The 6,291-nt window shown below is 41.3% G+C and overlaps 1 long non-coding RNA gene across 1 annotated transcript; it reads right to left on the minus strand.

The window, feature by feature from the left end:
• Positions 1–215: 215 nt before the first annotated feature.
• LOC308478524 lies at positions 216–3,678 on the minus strand. Its single transcript, XR_013987101.1, has 3 exons — positions 3,555–3,678; positions 1,863–1,941; positions 216–566 (listed from the first exon to the last, which is right to left on the minus strand). It is a non-coding gene; the product is annotated as an uncharacterized lncRNA (long non-coding RNA).
• Positions 3,679–6,291: the final 2,613 nt, after the last annotated feature.

Raw genomic sequence — 6,291 nt, forward strand, 5'->3', positions numbered from 1 at the left:
TATTTTGTCCCCATGGAATCTGCCTCAGAACATCTTCCCGTTTGCCACCATTGTACCAAATGGCAATAAGCAAGGCTTCAACAGGGAAGTGGGGGGCAACATCTCCCCATTTTGCTTCAGGCAGCGAAACATGATAGGCTACCCCCGGGGCATAGAGTTTTTCTCAACTAGTAAAAAACTCTTAAGAAGAAGGAAAACTCATATCACCAATGGTAATTGTGGGGGAAAAGAAGTTGAATGTTTAATTTAAAATTAGGTTGGAAACAGTAGATAGTATGTACATTGGCATGTTTTTCTTTTCTTGTTGTAATGGTTGTTCTTGTCATTTCTTGAAAGTGGCATGGTGGAATCATATATTGTCAGCCTTTGGTTGAATTGATCTAGTACGAAATGGTACTCCTCAAGAATGCTAACAAAAAAATCTATAATACTATGAGCAAAGTAGCCTGTTAACTGCCCTGCATTGTTTATTTATAGGAATGTAGTTGGATTAATTAAACCATCCGTCTTTCAGACCGTTGGTGCAATGAATGGAAATCACTCTTTCAACATCCTGATTGAATTACCTGCAAAACAATAGACACTACATTTGAAGTACCTAGTTCAACAGGTTTATGATGATTGACTATATCTGCATCACAGAGATAGCACACCTTCATTGACTCAAAAAAAGGTGATTGCCCATCACCCTGAAGCATGTTTATTGAGAGGAAATAGAGCATGCAACTAATCCTCTAGAGACAAATTCCTCTTGAGTCTTCATATTTTATTTAAGATTTATGCCATGCTCTGTTTCACCCATCCAGGAAGTTAGTCATTTCAATTCAGGAGATTTGTGTCCAACACTTTCCCCCCTATTACATTTAAAACTTGTTTAATTTGAAATATTTGTGCAGCCCATGTTCCTTCCTTTTGTTGTTTCTCTTTAAAGTTCCATACACCAGGTTAAATGCCAGCTTTGGTAAGGAGGGGGAATATATTTGATTCAGTTCACACTGAAAGGCAAATATACCTAATTTGGACTTTCTGAAACACTATGCAAACAACAACACAGCCATTCTTCAAAATTCACAGTTCTCTGAATTTTGCAGTACCGTTTTTCAGGCACGCAATGTGTGCAAAAATGAACATATTCAGGTATAGTGTGCCTAAAAATGCAGATACTGGAGAAACTACACACACTACCACACGCAAATACATTCAATTAAGAATTCATATTAATAGCTTTGGTATAAATAAACACAATGGAAATTATCCTTAATTAAATAACTAAACAGCATTAAAATATTTTGTTGGGTTGTATTGTATATGCGGCCACCTGCCTATAGCATAAAATGACGGGGCCAGATCACTATTTAGAGACAATAAAAAATGGCAGATGAAGATGTTCTTATAAAACTTTATCATTTAAATGGTTCTAATTTCAGAACAGCGGAGCAGTTTAACTGCAATAGTGACTGAAACTGAAGCAACCAGAAATTTGAAAGGCATCTTAATACTGACAAATCAATTGCTATTGCCAGGAGTTTTTAAAAATCAGCACTGTTCTAATTACATTGGATTTTTTTTATAAAAAAAGGTTTTGTTTTTTTGCTGAATTAATTTTAGCTGCAAAATAAAAATGAGGTTTTCCCACAAAACATTCCACATTTGCTACTTTTTACCTTTGTCATTTTAGTGTCTCATAATATGGGACACTAATAATATGGGACACTAATAATATGGGACACTAAAATGACAAAGGTAAAAAGTAGCAAATGTGGAATATTTTGCAAATAGTTCTGCTTTGGATGTACAGTTCCGGGAACAAGGCAAAACAACACTTTAAAAAAACACAAAAAAGCTTGCTACAGCATTCCGACCTTAGTTTCTGCCTTCATCTATTTCCCCTCATGGTATTGCCTGAAGTAAATCTTCTTGAGATGGCCTTCTTGACATGGACTGAAGAAACAATAAAATGTCAGTACATTAGCAAAACCTACTTAGGCCCATCACATTAGAAAATAGAACAGGCTTCCTCAACCTCGGCCCTCCAGATGTTTTTGGCCTACAACTCTCATGATTCCTAGCTAGCAGGACCAGTGGTCAGGGATGATGGGAATTGTAGTCTCAAAACATCTGGAGGGCCAAGGTTGAGGAAGCCTGAAATTGCCTCTGCTCTCCAGTCTCATGACACTAGAACCCAGGGAACTCAATGAAGCCAGATGCTGGGAGATTCAGGGCATACAAAAGAAAGTATTTCTTCATATAGCACCTAGTTAAACTATGGCATTCACCCCCACAAGAAGTAGTGATGGCCGCCATCTTGGGTGGCTTTAAAAGAAGATTAGACTAATTCATGGAGGATAATGCTATATGAATCTGAATGCCAGTTGCTGGAGATCTTATGTGGTGAGAGGCCTGTTTCCCTCAGGTCCTGATTTTGGGCTTCCCATGGGCATCTAGCTGACCAATGTAAGAACAAGATGCTGGACTAGATTATCTTTTGGTCTGATTGAGTAGACTCTTCTTCAGTTCTTATGCCCCTGCACACATGCACACACCTTAGTCAAGGTGCATAGTACCCAAGGCTGGTCAAGTTTTTTGGCAATCAAGTCAGAAAATCCCCAAAGCTTTCATCGATACAGCTAACAATTTGCCACCCTTTCATGACACCCAAACTCAGTCACCTGAGGCGGGCACTTCACTCTGTCTAATGTTAGGTCCTGAGGCAGAATAAATAAGAGCCCCTAGGTCGAAGCAAGAAACATGAAGCAAAAATCTTTGGGCTTGTCTCCTCACTGCTTCTTATTGCTTCTGTATTTTTAACTACTTGCTGGAATAAATTACTACTACTACTACTACTACTACTACTACTTTATTATTTATACCCCGCCCATCTGGCTGGGCTTCCCCAGCCATTCTGGGTGGCTTCCAACCAAATATTAAAATACACAAATACATCAAACATTAAAAGCTTCCCTAAACAGGGCTGCCTAAAGAAATAGTAATGTCTCCTCAGTCAGCCACTGGAAATTCAGCTGTCAGGCATGATCTAGCTCTAGAGTTCCTGGACTGAGGAGAGTTGGAGAGGATGACATAAGAACATAAAGCACAAGAAGAGACATGCATCATGTTCTCACAGTCACCAACCAGATTCTTGTGGTAAATAATCCAGCAGAACCCAAGCGCAAGAGACCTCTCCCCTCCTGTGGTTTCCAGCAACAGTTATTCAGAAGTATTGAGGCTTCTAACGGTGCTGACAGAGCATAGCCATCTGGGCTAGGAACCATTCCATGAATTTATCCAATCCTCTTTTAAAGCCATTCAAGTTGGTGGCCATCCCAGTCTCCTGTGGGAGTGAGTTCCATAGTTAAAAATGCACTGCATTCGTACGGAACCCCTGGTCACCTCATGGACTATTGACCCGTACACCACTAATCCGCTGCCACCAACCAGGTCCTCCCCAGTAAATCACTTAGTCTCAGTCAGGTTCTTAAGTTAACAATGAAGATTGTAGTTTATTGCAAACACAAATAAACTTTAAATGCATTCAAAACGTTGTTACTCTTTACCTTCTTGGTCTTATTTTATCCTGCCCCTAACTCTTCCACCTCCCCTCACACAAGGACCAACTGCACTAACTGTCTCCCTATTTCCATCAGTCTGCCAACTGCTTTCCCAACTGCCTCTTCCCAACCAACCAACAAACTAAACCTCGGGCTAAGCCCTTTTATAGTCAGGTAGGCTCCGCTTCTGGCTTTTCTATTGGTCTACCTATTAACTCTTTCTCTCCCCCTGTACAGACATTTTCAAAAGAACGGGCAAACACCACAGTGGCCATCCCTGCCTCCTGTGGGAGTAAGTTCCATAGTTAAACAATGCACTGTGTGAATAAACACTTTCTTTTATCTGACCTACAAAATACCCTCCAACTTCATGGTTCTCTAATTCTATGCAGTTGTGCAAATAAATGGGTGCAGATCTCAAATTTGCCCCTTGCATTTAATTGTATATTGCTTTCAGCCATTCCAAGGGTCCAAGGTTCATGAATTTAAATAAGAAATAAACAATAAATAAGATGGCCCCTGGTGGGAGTGCTGCAGTGAGCTGCCTGACTATTTGTCCATACAAATAGCCAGCACTACTGATCAGATTGGCACGGACAGCTTTGCTGTGAGCTAATTGTGACTTTGTATATGCAGTAGCCCATTTTGCATGCGGTTCTTGATGCAGCAAGGAGGATTGCCTCTGGAACATGTGCAGCTCTCTTCCTGAACCAAGAAATAACCGACTCCTGAAAGGTCAGAGTCACACTGAATGTGATTCCACTGCCAAAAGGTCACCAAAGTTTCATTATAGTTTCCACAAACTCTGGGCAAGGCATATGCAGTCGCACATTAGAATAGCAGTACAGAAATTAAGATCAAGCTCCCATTACAATTTATTTTATTCTGCTTTCATTTAACAGTAGCAGATGTGCAAATGTTTGTTTACTCAGTTCTTGATAGTAGGCATTTGCTAGGGGAAGCATGAAATTAATTTCTGCCCTAGTATTAAAAAATCATTTCCTTGATTTAAATGTGTCTTTGATAAAAGGAAGAGTCTCATAAAATGCTTAAGCTGATGAGGCAATGCAAAAAAAGAGAGAAAAGAAACAATATTTGCTGTTTTAGGAATGCTATTTCTATTTGCTTACATTGCAGAGGCCGGGTTTTTTTCTGAGAGAGAGAGAGAGCGCAAATAATTATTTTGTACAATTGCCCATGCAAACACTTCCTGTGTGAATGTGTTGAGAGCAGTATGGAGAAAGTTGTTTGTTAAACTGCAAGGGAAAATTATATTAACTGGTAGGGGAGAAAACACACACATAAACTACAACTCTTTTTGGCATCTGTCATTTACTAAAAAAATGATCACAGGAAGATGATTTGCACCAAGCCAGACCAGGTCCATTTTCCTCAGTATCATCTACAAGGACTGGCAGCAGCTCTCCAGTTTTTCAAACAGCCTCCCAGCTCTACCTGTAGACACCAGTTATTGAATCTGGGACCTTCTGCACGTATTATGAACCTGGGACCCTCCAACAAGACATGGGGGGGCCAGTTGTCTAACTTCATATAAATTAGTTTACTATGTTCCTATGAAAGGAGCAAGCCAGCAGTAAATCACACTGCACAAGTTAACTCTTTATTAGCACAGCAACTCATCTCTGGCAGATCTTGGCCCCATGAAGCAGTTGCTGAGACTGAAGGTTCCCACCTTCCCACAACTGCCTAAGTCCCTTCCAGGGTTTGCCCCAAGCAATCTGAGGCTGTGCCTGTGTGAAGCTAACCTCCTCATGCCCCTCCTGGTTCTGGGAGACTAAGGTGGAAGAGAGCTTGTCACAGCACGAAGGAGAGACACCTGTGTCAAGGACTTTCCTGAGTCCTCCCTCATAGCTACTGATCAATCACACGCAGGCACCATATGGGTTACCAGGCTTCTTCTCTGGCACCAGCTACAGAACATCAAACAGCAAGTCTAAAACATGGCATGTTCTCTCCCTCCCCTGGCAGGTTAACTTGAAGATTTATAAGGTCTGGGGAATGCTGGCAACCAGCCAGCCCCATCACATGCTCCCACTTTGGGGACTAATTGTTACAACCTGCCTGAGGGTCCCCACCAAGCAATACTTGCTCACGGGATCACTACTTCATGACAACCTTTTCACCAGCCAGACTCATCTCTGTCTTTTCAGCTTCTACCACCTCTTCCTTCCAATCTTCTCCCTCTGACCACTCATCATTGTCCCACCAACAATCCCCTAACTCTGAGCCTTCGTCCCTTGTGGGTTTCCCAGCTGGTTCCTCACACCATTCCTCTGCCCCCAGCCAGTCCGTGGGATCCGATCTGTGTTTGAATGCAAAAGATCAATTGACTAAACTATCAATTTGATTATTTAAAAATGGTTCCGGCACAAATTAACAATATCCCAAAATGCACTTTTTTCCAGATATGTGAAAGCATCCTTAATCTAGAATGCAATGCCACATATTCTCTAATAACTGAGGAAGTTGGAACATCCATGCTTTGCTGCTTCTCCAAACAGCCGTTTTTAGTCTCCAGAAGCCAAAACTTTGCTTCCCTTTAGCAACACTGAATATACTCAGTGCCCGACAGTGGCAACTTTTCATACTAAGGACAGCAACTCCTACAACTGACAGCAGCAGGTTGTCAATCCCTGCTAAAGGTTTGCAGTGCAATTACCAGCAGCGCCTTTTTTTTCTAAATCCCACTCCCAGGAGCTGGTAGATGGTTCCCAAAACCAAA

Source organism: Podarcis pityusensis (assembly GCF_964106645.2).
Source record: "Podarcis pityusensis genome assembly, chromosome: 5".
Taxonomy (NCBI): Eukaryota; Metazoa; Chordata; class Lepidosauria; order Squamata; family Lacertidae; genus Podarcis; species Podarcis pityusensis.